The sequence below is a fragment of the Papio anubis genome, chromosome 1 (genome assembly GCF_008728515.1).
Source record: "Papio anubis isolate 15944 chromosome 1, Panubis1.0, whole genome shotgun sequence".
NCBI lineage: Eukaryota > Metazoa > Chordata > Mammalia > Primates > Cercopithecidae > Papio > Papio anubis.
In genome coordinates this window covers 22509859-22523810 of record NC_044976.1, presented here as the reverse complement: position 1 = coordinate 22523810, position 13952 = coordinate 22509859, and positions in this window count along the sequence as shown.

The window sequence follows — 13952 nt, the reverse complement described above, 5'->3', positions numbered from 1 at the left end:
GTTTCTGTGGACATTATTTCTTCTGTTAATAGGAAAAAGAAACTTTATTTAAAAGTAACAAATCAGAGAAGGCTTATCCTCTGCTCAGGCAGAGAAAGAAGCAGCAGCCAGAGTGCTGTCTTGAGATTCTTCCTCTGTTGCCAGGAACTAGCCAGATAGGAGGCAGCCAGGGAGAGGGGAGCCGGGGAGAATGCAGCCTCAGTCCTGGAAGGAAAGGGCCTGTTGGAAAGAACAGAACCCAGCTGCCTTGGCCACAGGTGAGCCCTCACCTGTGCCTCAGGCCCCAGCAACCCAACCACTATGCTGGGTCTGTCTTAAAAGAGGCCATTAAACAAGACACTGCCCACTTCCAAATAAAAGACAGCATCGTGGAGAACAACTATTTCTCCCCACTACCCCCACGGCAACCAACACTGAAAATGTATTTCCTCCTCTCTTCAGGGGTCAAACTGGGGCCTGGAGGGTTAAGATGAGGATTTCCTTGAAATGCTACAGAGGAAAATTGGCCAAGGTCTGGCTTGGACAGAGGGTCTTGGTGCCCCAGTGCTGAATGGAGTGAGTAGGTGGCTAGGGTCAGTGCTGCCTTCCTAGGTTAGGGTGGGGTGGGGTGAGGTGGGGCAGGGCAGGGCGGGACCTGCTCTGCTTAGAGAGGTTCAGATAGGCACAACTAATCCATAAGGTCCTAACCCGTCCTGTTTCTTAGGAGTGTTCCTTCAAAGGCTGCCATTGGTGTTTGTTTCGATCTGATATCACTGGAGAGGGTAGGGAGAGGGAGAGTTTTGCTGAGGCCTTTCTGGGCCCTGTATCCCCCCTAGGAAGGCAGAGGCCATGTGGTCAGAGGTTAAGTGCTCAACCTTGGGCCTTGAACATTCAGGTGAGGGGTTTTCTGAATCCACCGCTGGCCTGCTAGGGAATTTTTCAAGGCCATCAGTTTGGGGCCCTATGGTCCAGCAGTGGAGAAGAGGAAGGACTTAGAAACTGTGGCCTGCAGGGGCCTAAGAACCATATCTTACGTCAAGATCAGGCCCCTCTGGCTCTTCCCTCAGGACGGTAACTGCTCAGAAGTCACCATCAATCTCCCCACCCCTCACTTGCCCCTGCTCACCCTTTCAGCCAGTGCTCAGGACATGCTGTCACATTGCTAGGCGCATGCGTTATTCATTTATCCATTCAATGAGTATGGAGAGTTATTTAATCATCACCAATTATAATAGCAGCTCTCATCTTTCGAGCACTTAACTCTCTGCCTGGGTCTGTATACTTTACCTGTCCTGTTTCACTCGGTCCTTACGAGTGCCCACCTCTATTTTATAGATGCAAAAGCTGAGACTTAAAGAAGCTATGAAACTTGATCAGGTCATGCAGCGCCAGAGGACCCAAGCTGGGATCTCAACCCAGACTGTTTGGCTCCAAAGCCGAACTGCTACATTATGTTGCTTCAGCAGTCATTCAGGTAACTTGGTGAGGACGCGCTCAGTTCAAGCAGCTATGCCACAGTCTGGGGAGATAAATGAATAAGGTATATTCCTGTACACAAGCCCAGTGGGGGAACCTTGATGAAACCCTTCTACTTGAAAACTTTTCCTTGGCTTGCAACTAGATGTTTGGAAACATTGTTTTGTTGTCAAGTTTCATAAAATCTCTTGTGTTGGAGGAGTCCATTAGACTTCTCTAATTTCACCCTTCAGGTGATGCAGAAGTCTCTACTGCCGACTACCTGCCCTCACACACACATACACAGAAGGTGGAGCACATCTAGCTTGGATTTTAGAGCCAGTCTACGTGAGTCTGTATCCTGGCTCTCAACCCTTTACTACTTGTGTGACCTTGGGCAAGTCCTTTGAGCTCTCTGAGCCTCAGTTTCTTCATCTGTAAAGTAGGCATAATTTCACCATTGTGAGGTTTTTGCAAATAAGGTAACACATGCAAAACATTCAGTACCACTCTGGTGTATAGTTAAGACCTGATAAGCGTCAGCCATTGTCTTTTATCATTAGGGATGGGCATCTATTGCCACCCCAGTGAAACGGGTCCTTGTCTCTTTCTTTGCTTCTGCCACCTGGGGCACTCAGCCCAAGGCAAATGTGCCTGATGATGGGGGTTAGTCATCAGGTTCCCCTGCCTCAGAGGATGAGAGCATGACTGCTGCTCTCTGCCCAGTCTCCTTAGAAATCTGATTCATGCCTTGCCAATACTCTATGAATATGCATACTTCACCTGCAGCCCTGTCTCCTTTCACAATGAGCTCAGTCATTTGCACCTCCTGGGTCATGTGCAGACATCCTCAGTATTACCCACTGATGGGCGCTGGAGAAACCTCTAAGAAGATGAGTCTTGATAGGCAGGTGACAGTGGCTTGACTCTCTAACCTATGGCTTTGCCTGTTTGGCCATATTTCAAAACTACCAGGGGCCTCTGAATTGACTGATTACCCAGCGTAGGGTCACAGTGTTTCATTTGGCTGCTCTTGGACTAAAGTGACAACTTGGGATAGCCCCATCAGAATGGGACCCGTTTGGGAGCCTTTTGTTTCACCCTCTTTCTCTCTCCAGTCCTTATGGGTTCCCTGAAACCTGTGAGGTGGTTTGGGGTGTTGAAAGTTAAGCCCCTCAAAGAGAAGTCTTATGCCTTAGATTAGTGTTAGTGATTACAAGCTCTGGGTTTTGAGACTGATCTGGTTTGAAACCTGGCTCAGCGTTTTGTTAGCCGTGACCCTAAGCTTCATAACTTGTTTCTCTGAGTCTGTTTCCTCATCTATAAATGGGATTAAGGCTGGGCATGGTGGCTCATGCTTGTAATCCCAGCACTTTGGGAGGCTGAGGTGGGCGGATCACCTGAGGTCAGGAGTTTGAGACCAGCTTGGGCAACATGGTGAAACCCTATCTCTACTAAAAATACAAAACTTAGCCAGGCATGGTGGCACATGCCTGTAATCCCAGCTACTCAGGAGGCTGAGGCAGGATAATCCCTTGAACTTGGGGGATGGAGGTTGCAGTGAGCCGAGATCGTGCCACTGCACTCCAGCCTGGGTGGCAGAACACTCTGTCTCAAAAAAAAAAAAAAAAAAAAAAAAAAGCTATAAATGGGATTAGTAGTAGTATTTATTTCATAGGATGGTTTTAAGGATTGAATGCATATAAAGCACTTAATATATTGCCTGGCACACAGTAAATGCTCCATAGCAATTATCAATATTATGCAGCAGGAGAGACAGCACAGGACCGAGGGGCAAGAGATCAAGGTTTGAGTTCCAGCTCTGCTGCTTGCTGGCTGTGTGACCTCAGGCAAGTCATCTTCCTTCTCTGAGCCAGTTTCTTCAACTGCGAAATGAATGGTTTGAGTTTGAAGGTCACTCAGGTCCTTTCTAACTGTCTGAGATCTGTGACTTTGAAGGTGACAAAAAAAGAAAACAAAGGAAAAAATAACAGCAGATGCCTTTATCAGCCAAGATAACATTTCATAAACCCCAGGGCCTTGACACCATCTTCAAAAGTCACCCCATCCTGCAGTTTCTAGGCAGGACCTTCTCGAGCAGATGGGGTGAATGAACTGTTTGCAAGACCGCAGAAAGCTTTCTGGAGCCCCAAGGAGGCCTCAGGGAAGGTGTAAGGCTAAAAAGCGAAGCCTGCATCACAAAGGGAGCAGGCCTGAGAAAACCAGCTGACCTCAAACATCAGACCTGAGGGATTCTGCTTTTTGGTGCCTTGGGCAAGAATCATCCTCCACTTGACCAGAATGGATTAGTTTATGGTGAGGGAGGGATGTTGTCCCTAGAGCCTGGGGATGTCCCCATCTGTTGTAAAACAGGCCCCACCTGGGAAATAGAACATTTTCTTTTTTGGGGCCTAGTGACCTCTGACACCCCCACCCCCTGCTTCCTGGCCCACCACGCAGTCTGAGTCACACCCAGCAGGAGACCAATGCTGGGAATGGAGGAGGCATTCAGCATCCCCCTTACTCACAAGAGTCTCCACCGAGTTATTCTTAAGCCCTGCTTGAACCCTGAGGGGGATGACACGGGTGGGATTTACAGAAAATAAAACACAATCAGTTTCAACTCGTTCTACCAGTTTTTGCCCCTTATAGTACAAAGTCTCTTAACCATCTAAATGTAACAAATTTCCCTTTACAGAGACAATGGGCTTTAGAGGAGTTTAGTGATGTTACTAACAAACATAAGTACCTTTTACTAAGGTCCTGGTGCCCAAGTGTTTCAGGTGAAAAAACCTGAAACATGAAAAGCCCAGAGAGGTAAAGTGACTGGCTCAAGGTAAGTGGTGGAGCTGGTATTTGCACCCAGATCCCCTGTTACTTCAGCACCTCAGCTACCGCGGTGACTTTGTGTGCAAACCTGTCTGAAGCCTATTGGTGAAGCTCTGCCAGCTATGAAGAGGCACAGATCTGCCTGCCGCCTTTGGAAGGTTCAGACTCTTTTTCTGGAAGGCCTACCTTTTCATCCTTTGATGGTTGGGGGAACCGAAGCACAATGAGGGAGGTGAGTGTGCCATACAATGAGAAGACAGAACTCAGCGCTCTTCACTTCTCTGCCTGTGGGAAAGAGGCCAGTTCTAGGGGTGGGGATCACGAAGGAGCACACTGCTTCCCTGTCCTTGTCACATCCCATGGCCAGTAGCCATGTACTTTTTCCTCCTTTTTCTCCTGCCCAGCAAATATAGGCTCCAGCTGCAGCCACTTTGAAGATAAAGTTTCCTCCATAGGAATTCTGCAATACAGATGGGTTTCCATGGTCCCAGTTCAGCCCTGCACCAGTTCCTTTTCCCGCTGGGAAGTTTCTTTCCTCTTCCTGCTTCCATGCAACTGCGAGGCAAGGCTCAAGCACACTTCCTTCTCCTTTTCCTGTGCCTTCCTGTGGAAGGAGCTCCCTCTTCTTCACTGCTCTGGGCTCTTCCCTACTCTGGCCCAGCCTTATGGACATTTTGCTCCATAACTCTCCTGGATCTGAACTGCTTTGATTTCTCTCAAGTCATGTCAGCGAATCTCACAAATGCATTCTGAGAAATACAGGAATGCCTGAGATGTTCCAGGCAGAAAAGATTCACGCCTCTTCTTAGAAATGAACAAGGCATAGTCATCAAGCCTCTGAAAAGTCCTGCAGTCAGGAAACCTACTTTGTTTGTTTTTTAACCCAGTATTTCCCAAACTGAGATGGCCATGATTTCATTTCCTCCATCCCCACTGAATCCTATAACAACCTGCAGAACCAGTGATCCACTGTGGAACACACTTTGGGAAACACTGTCCCCAGCCCTCCAAGAAGGCATAGAGTTGACCTTGCCTTCATTTATTTAAACTCTTCCTGTTTCTCTGGGCTATTTACTTATTATCTCACATATAAAATAATCTAAGGTGATACCTGCCCAATTGGGTTTTTAGAAAAGACATACCCAATGGGAATGAAGATTTTCTTAGCAGGATTTGATGAGCCCACTACTAGAAAAAAGATTTCCCAGAATTTTGGGGTGGGGAGAGAATTTGATGCAACCAGCAGAGGCTGGGTGCAGTGACCCACGCCTGTAATCCTAGCACTTTGGTAGACCAAGGAAGGAGGATTGCTTGAGCCCAGGAATTCAAGACCAGCTTGGGCAACACAGTAAGATCCCATCTCAATTTTTTAAAAAAGGAAGAACCAGCAGAAACGGTTTAGCAAACTTACTTGTTTCCTAGTCAATGGATAAAGCCAGAGATGTAATGGCCAGAAACCAAAATCTAGAGTTCAGTACCAGATAAATACTTTTTGAGTGAATGAATGAACGAGCAGACTATTGATCACAAAGTTGGCAGACATCGTGAATGAATGGATGAACTAATAAACAATCAAATAACTGGTCTCCAGGCCTCCAGACTTCCTGAACTTCATTGTATCTACCTGCTGTGGCCACATACACATCTTCTCAAAACCCAGATCTCATCAGTCCACTCTTCTGTTCCCTGGCTGGCTCCCTGTTGCCTTCAGGACAAAGTCTACATGCCTTTGTCCTGGCATTGAAAACTCTGCAAAACAAAGCTCCAACCTAGCTTTCCATCCTTCTTTCTCTTCCCCATTGGGTACCCCTTTCTGTAGTCACACCAGTCCCCAATTCACTTTTATCTGTCTCCTTTTCTTTCTCAAGCTATTCCCTATACCTCATATTTTCTCCCCTGCCTCCATGGCTGCTTATTCAGGCTCAGCTCAAACCTTATCACCCATGTTAAATGAAAGAAGCCAGACACAAGAAGGGGACATTCTGAATGATTCCATTTGTATGAAGGTTAAGAACAGGCAAAACTATTGTGGGGAAAAAACAGAACTGTGGTTGCCTTTGGGGAGTGAGGATTGATTAGAAGGGATTTTTAGGGTATGTCAATGTTCTTGATCTTCATTCCAGTGGTAGTTTCATGGGTGAATACATTTGCCAAAATTCATTGAATTGTACACTGAAGATCTACATTTCTCTATATTGTCAATTTAATCTAAAAATAAAAATCTTAGCACCCAGATCTCCCTGGCAAGAATTCACTACTTTGTCCCTTATTCTCTCAGTGCACTTTGTCTATACTGGCAGCACTTCGCTTAACATAGACTGCCTTCTTTGAGAATAATTTATGTATGTGTCTGTTTGCCTTCCCCACTACATAAGAGCTTGCCTCTAGGGCCTTCACACAGACACTCAACAAACATTTGTGAGATTGAGTTAAAAGCAACAAATAACAGTAGTTTTCATGTATTAAGCACCTATTATGTGCCAGGCTGCATGCTAAGTTCTTTACACACATATTTAATTTTATAATATAAAAAAATATATATATATCTCCCATGAGTTCAGATCTATCTCATGAGCTACTCTGTATCTGAAAAGAGGAAAATATGCATAACAAATGTGAATGGTATAACTCGATTACATTAAAAGACAGGCAAAATAAGTGTGTTTCCAAACTTTATGGTTACTATGTGATTAAGGACATGTATGTTTAATTTTCAGTCTCTAATTTACATTGGTAATACTGAGGCCCGAAATACAACAACGTATAGTGCTGGAAATAGGATACAAACCCAGGACAGGCAGATCTCAAAGCCATCAAGCTTGAGTACCTCCAAAGTGGCATCACATAAATCTAGGAAAAACAAAACAAAACAAAACAAAAACCTTGTGAGATCTTTCTGGCCAAGAGACTTGAAAACAGCAAGTCTTGAAATTGAAAATGTGTGTAAAGTGTGTATATGAAGCACGCCCTGAGAAGAGGCTCTCTGGGGGCTCCCCAGGCCTCCAGGTGGGTGGTTAGCAAGAGGAGGACTTGAGTTTATGATCCTAACTGCTCCATTTAGCAGCTGTATAACCTTGAACAAGTTATTTAACCTTACTCAGCCTGACTGCTCTCTCACTTGCAAAACTGGTGTAATAACAGTGCCTACCTCATGGGGTTTTAAGGGAAGAGTCAATGAAATAATGCATATAAACCCCCCAGCATGTGTAAGTACTCAGGAAACATTCGTTGTAGTTTACTAACATTTTGCTGCTTTTACTATGATTACAACCACCTGTATCCCTCCTCCGTGTCTTCCCTTACACCTCCACACCCCCCACAACAGTATTTTGGCCTTCTCCCCACGCCTTCCTTTCCTCAGGTGGTAGAAACCCAGCAGGTAGTTCTCTAACAGCAGTTGTGATGGACAGTTTCATAATGAACAGCTATCACAATAGCCAGTCAGCCCTGTGAGTACAAAAAGGGGTTAATTTCCTGGTGGGTAGTGACTCTAGGGATCCCTAGCTAATTTGGAGAAAAAAAAAAATCTTTGTTTTTAAATAATCTTTGCCACCTGCTTTGGGCTTTCCTGCCTAACTCACTCTCAAATGAGGTGGTGGGAAGGCTTCCCACATGATGAATGGGGCCACTGAGCTCTGGGTGCCCAGCTTTGAATTGCTAGCGAAGACTGGGCTATGGAATTCAGGGCTCATGGGAAGACAGGGACCTGCCAGTTGGAAACTTGCCCTTTGGGATTTGGCTTGAGGGCTGGCTGGGGATGAGGGTCCTCCATTGGAGTTCTGAAGACCAGACATTAGGGTTTTCTGTCCTCCATCTGAAACAACCCTCTGGCAGGTGGAGGACTTGCCAAGGATAAACTCTCTTATATTTCAAGCTTTTCATTTTTGTGATTTCTGAGTTCAACAGGCCAATGTTATTTGAAATAACTTTTTTTCTCCTGATTACAAAAACAACCAATGCTTATTGAGAGGAAAAAAAATCAATGAAAATGCAGATAATTATAATGAAGAAAAAATTAAGTATTCATAATTCGCCATCCCAAGAGAACCACCATTATTCTCCTGTATGGTTTTCTTTGCCTATAGGAAAGCAATTACATCCAAGTTAACCACACAGGCTCTCAGAGCCAAACTTCAATCCCAGCTATAACATGTGGGCTAGTCTCTTACACTCGGAGAGCCTCAACTTTCTCAACTGTAAAATGAGAATGAAAAGAGCACCTATGAGGCTGGGTCCACACTGGTGGTCTCAGCTACTTGAGAGGCTGAGGCAGGAGAAACACTTGATCCTAGGACTTTAAGGGTGTAGTGCGCTATGGTCACACCTCCAAACAGCCGCTGTACTCCAGCCTGGGCAACAGTGAGACCTGTCTCTAAAAACAATATTTATTTATTTATTTATTTATTTATTTATTTATTTATTTAGAGACGGAGTCTCACTCTTGTTGCCCAGGCTGGAGTACAGTGGCGTGATCTCAGCTCACTGCAACCTCTGCCTCCTGGTTTTAAGCGATTCTCCCGCCTCAGCCTCCCAAGTAGCTGAGATTACAAGCGCCCGCCACTATGCCCGGCTAATTTTTGTATTTTAGTAGAGACGGGATTTCACCATGTTGGTCAGGCTGGTCTCAAACTCCCGACCTCAGGTGATCGGCCCACCTCAGCCTCCAGAAGTGCTGGGATTACAGGTGTGAGCCACCGCGCCTGGCTATTTATTTTTTTTGGAGACAGAGTCTTACTCTGTCACTTAGGCTGGAGTGAAGTGGTATGATCTCACCTCAATGCAACCTCCGCCTCCCGGGTTCGAGGGATTCTCCTGCCTCAGCCTCCCGAGTAGCTGGACTACAAGCACGGACCACCACACCAGCTAATTTTTATATTTGTAGTAGAGACGGGGTTTCACCATGTTGGCCAGGCTGGTCTTGAACTCCTGACCTCAGGTGATCCGCCTGCCTTGGCCTCCCCACAAAAAAAAAATTTAAAGAGCACCTATGATAGTTAAGAGTTTATTAAACAATTTTTTAAAAACGAGTATCTGTTACAGGGTTGAAATAATGCCTAAAAATGACTATAGATGTTAGCTCTTACTCTAGAAAACATATATTCTTTTTTGTCTTTTTGAGATGGAGTCTTGCTCCGTCGCCAGGCTGGAGTGCAGTGGTGCAATGTCACCTCGCTGCAACCTCCGCCTCCCGGGGTCAAGCGATTCTCATGTCTCAGCCTCCCAAGTAGCTGGGATTACAGGCACCCACCATCACACCCAGCTAATTTTTGGAAAAAGCATATTCTTACTGAAAAAATGCTGCCACACTATCTGATGGCATTTTTGTATCCTGCCTTTTCTCCTCACTGGGTAACAATGTGAACCTCTGTAGCATTAAATATTCTCTGGTGACCTTTGTGTGGAAGACCCGTGCCTAATTTACCAGTCCCCCATTGACGTACAAGGGTGTATCCAGTATTTCATTATCATAATGCTGCACAAACATAATTATGGCTAAACCTTTGTGCCCAGCCATAATTATTTCCTTGGGGCCAATTTCAAGAAGTAGAATTGCAGGGTTATAAGGGTAGGCACAGTTTTATGACTTTTGATAACTGTTACCGAACTGCCCTCTAGAAAGTTTGGATCATGTTCCTTTCCCACCAGCAGGGAATAAGAGTGACTGTTTCCCTACACAGTCACCAACACTGAGTTTTATCATTTTTGTCCATCTTTAAACAATTATTCTTGAGCAAGGGAATGTCTTCTATCTGCCTGATTCAACTGAGAACTCCCAGCGGGCAGGGCGGGAAGTAGTTCCTTCATCTCTGCATATTTCCAGTGCCTAGTACATGCTCTGCCCACAGTAGACACTCAAGAAATATTTGAGCTTAATCTTAGAAGCAGCCAAGAGTGATTTTAAAAGCACCCTAGACAGCCAATTCTTACTAAGTGTAACACTTAACAACTAAGAATTGTACCTGGATGAAATTCAGAGAATATGCACTGAGGAAGGCAAAGGCATTTCCAGAAACGCGGCCCTGATATTCAGATATTAATCAGCCAAGCGATACTTTCTGAGATCAGCCTGGGTTGGGGCTGCTTATCTGCCAATAGATTTGCATGTGTAATTTGAGATCCACTCCAGTTCCAAATACTTGGGGGAACTCTGAGCCACGGTATCTGGGTTTTGCTCTGTCACCATTTTGGCGGTGGTCCAGAGCTCATCAGTTCGTCCTGTTGAGTTTGGTTTCTCCATCTGTTTAATGGGGAACATACTAGCATTTCCATCAGGAGTATTTTAACAGTCATAGAATTCTGCCTCCCTCTCCCTCCAGCATTTATTGAGGACATAGCCTCCTACCTGTACTGAAAGCAGTTTAGCATGGTGGACGAGGAAACAGGTTCTGGAGCTGGACTACTTGGGTCCAAAATCCTCTCTGTCACATTCTCACTATAGGAACTTGGGTTTGCTGGGAGGATTAAATAAGCTCATCTGTGCAAAGCACTTAGGACAGTGTTTGGTAATAGTAAGCAGCAAGTGTTGGCAACAGTTACCTTATTTAAACCTTAGAGTAACCCTGTGAAGTCACTATTTATTATTTACTCCATTTTAAAGATAGAGAAAGAAGGCACAGAGAAGTTACACAGCTGGTAGGATAAAGCCAGGCTTTGATCCCATCTCTGTCTGACTCAGGACTATTTTCAAAACTCTAAAATGTTAAAGCTGGAAAACACCCTATAGATTATCTAATCCAGTCCTGTCATCTGACCCATGAGGAAATCAAGACCCAGAGAGCAGAAAGAACTTGCCCAAGGACACAGCAAAATAGTGACAGAGCAGGGCCTGGGCTCTAGCCCTGCTTCCCAGAGACAATGAAGCCTCTCATGTTGCTGCCTTTGCTCCCCCGCAAAGGAGAGGAGCACAGGAGCTTGCAGGTACTTGAGCAAAAAGTGCCTTGAGCAACTCCGCAGCCTGGCGCAGGCCAGGTGCCAGGAGAAGGCAGTGTTGTCATTGGCCACTCCAGTTACTCCTTTTGTTCAATTAATCCAGCCCTGAGTCCCCTCCCAGGGGGAAATCTACCAACGCCTGCCTGGACTTGTGCTTTCTGCAGCTCCCTAAGTGCCAAGGCACAGTGACTCCAAAAGTGGCTGCTCCTCCCAGGCCCTCCCTCGTCCCTCATTCTAAGTCCACCATTGAGTGCAGGAAGTTGAACAAAGAGACCTGAGGAGGAAGGTCCCTGCCGTCCCTCCCCTACAGTCACACCTCCTCTGCTTTGTTTCTAGGCTTGTTTTTTTCAATGGTATATTTTACTGAACTCCATATACAAACAATCTTATTTTGGGCCGGGCATGGTGGCTCACACCTGTAATCCCAGCACTTTAGGAGGCCGAGGTGGGTGGATCACCTGAGGTTGGGAGTTCGAGGCCAGCCTGACCAACATGGAGAAACCCTGTCTCTACTAAAAATACAAAATTAGCCGGGCGTGGTGGCACACTCCTGTAATCCCAGCTACTCGGGAGGCTGAGGCAAGAGAATCGCTTGAACCTGGGAGGCAGAGGTTGTGGTGAGCTGAGATTGCGCCGTTGCTCTCCAGCCTGGGCAATAAGAGCAAAACTCTGTCTCAAAAAAACAAACAAAAAAACTTATTTCAAAATGTATTGAATATAAATAAGTTATTGAGGTATTTTTATTATTTTTTCTATAAGTCTGATTTACCCTTACAACACATCTCATTTGAATGCTATATTTTCAAGGGCTAGTAGCCAAAAAAAATGGAAACACCCAAATGTCCATCAGCTGATGAATGAATAAACAAAACCTGGTACAGTCATACAATGGAATATTATTCAGCCATAAAAGGAGTACATCATGGTTGAACCTCGAAAACATATACTAACTGAAAAGAGCCAGACATAAAAGACACATATTGATTGCATCTATATAAAATGTCCAGAATAGGCAGATCCATAGAGACAGACAGTGGACTAGTGTTTGCCTGAGGCTAGGGGTTAGGGAGGAATTCAGACGGTTGACAGATACGGGTTTTATTTTGGGGGAGGGGTGATAAAATGTTCTGGAATTAGACAGTGGTGATGGTTGCATAACCTTGCGAATATACTAAAACCACTGAGCTGTAACACTTTAAAATGGTGAAATGTAAAAAAAAAAAAAAAAAAAAAAAAAGCCCAGGTTGGTGGCTCACACTTATTATTGCAACACTTTGAGGGGCTAAGGCAGGAGGATTACTTGAGCCCAGGAGTTCGAGAGCAGCCTGGGCAACATAGTGATATCTTGTCTTACTAAAAGTTTTTTTAAAAATTGGCCAGGCATGGTGGCTCACACCTGTGGTCCCAGCTCCTCAGGAGGCTGAGGTGGGAGGATCCCTTGAGCTGGGGAGTTTGAAGCTGCAGTCAGCTGTGATGGTGCCGCTGCACTGAAGCCTGGGTGACAGAGCAAGACCCTGTCTCAAAAATTTAAAAATGAATAACAAAATGGTGAATTTTATGGTATGTGAATTACATCTCAGGAAAAAAAATTAACAATAAAATAAATAAAATTAAGAAGTAGTTCTACCAAAACAATACAGTTATATTTAATAGGAAAATCTTTTACACTGATTTGGTTTCTAAATTTAAATGTAAGTTAATTAAGATTATAAAATTAAAAGTTAACTTCCCTCATTAAGGCAGCTACATTTCAAGTCATAATAGCCATGTGGGACCAGGGGCTATCATAAAGGATGTTGTACCTCTGAGAGCTCACTGCCCCTGGACACCAAATGAGGTCCTGAGTGGCCATCCTCGACCACTCCCTGGGTAAGTCCTGAAGGAACCAAAAGCAGGCTGATGAGAGGACGCTAGAGTGAACAAATGAAACTATACCATACAGACCCTTTTTCTTTCCCCCAAAATGCAGAATCATATCAATTACATCATTTTTTTCCAGCAACAACTCTATCTTATAGGTGAAGAAATCCATACAATGTCAAAACCAGAAGGAATCTTTGAGACAACCAATTTTTTAAAAGTTTAAAAAAGTACAATTCAGGGCCGGGCGCGGTGGCTCAAGCCTGTAATCCCAGCGCTTTGGGAGGCCGAGACGGGTGGATCACGAGGTCAGGAGATCGAGACCATCCTGGCTAACACGGTGAAACCCCGTCTCTACTAAAACAAAAAATTAGCCCGGCGCGGTGGCGGGCGCCTGTAGTCCCAGCGACTCAGGAGGCTGAGGGAGGAGAATGGCGTGAACCCGGGAGGCGGAGCTTGCAGTGAGCCGAGATGGCGCCACTGCACTCCAGCCTGGGCGACAGAGCCAGACTCCGTCTCAAAAAAAAAAAAAGTACAATTCACTCTTTATGGCATACAGTTCTATGGATTTTGGCAAAGGTATGGAGTTGTGTCCCCTCCACCACGATCAACACACAGAATGGTTCCATCACCCTCAGAGGTCTCTCATGCCGCCCAGTTATTGTTTAAAGCTTTCTTTCATTTCTTGACTATCCACTGTTTACCAGGCTCCTGCTCTGCACTGTGAACTTTCTTTTTTTCTTTTCTTTTTTTTTTTTTTTTGAGACAGAGTCTCACTGTGTCACCAGGCTGGAGTGCAGCGGCCTCGGCTCACCACAACCTCTGCCTCCTGGGTTCAAGCGATTCTCCTGCCTCAGCCTAGGACTACAGGCACAGGCCACCATGCCCAGCTAATTTTT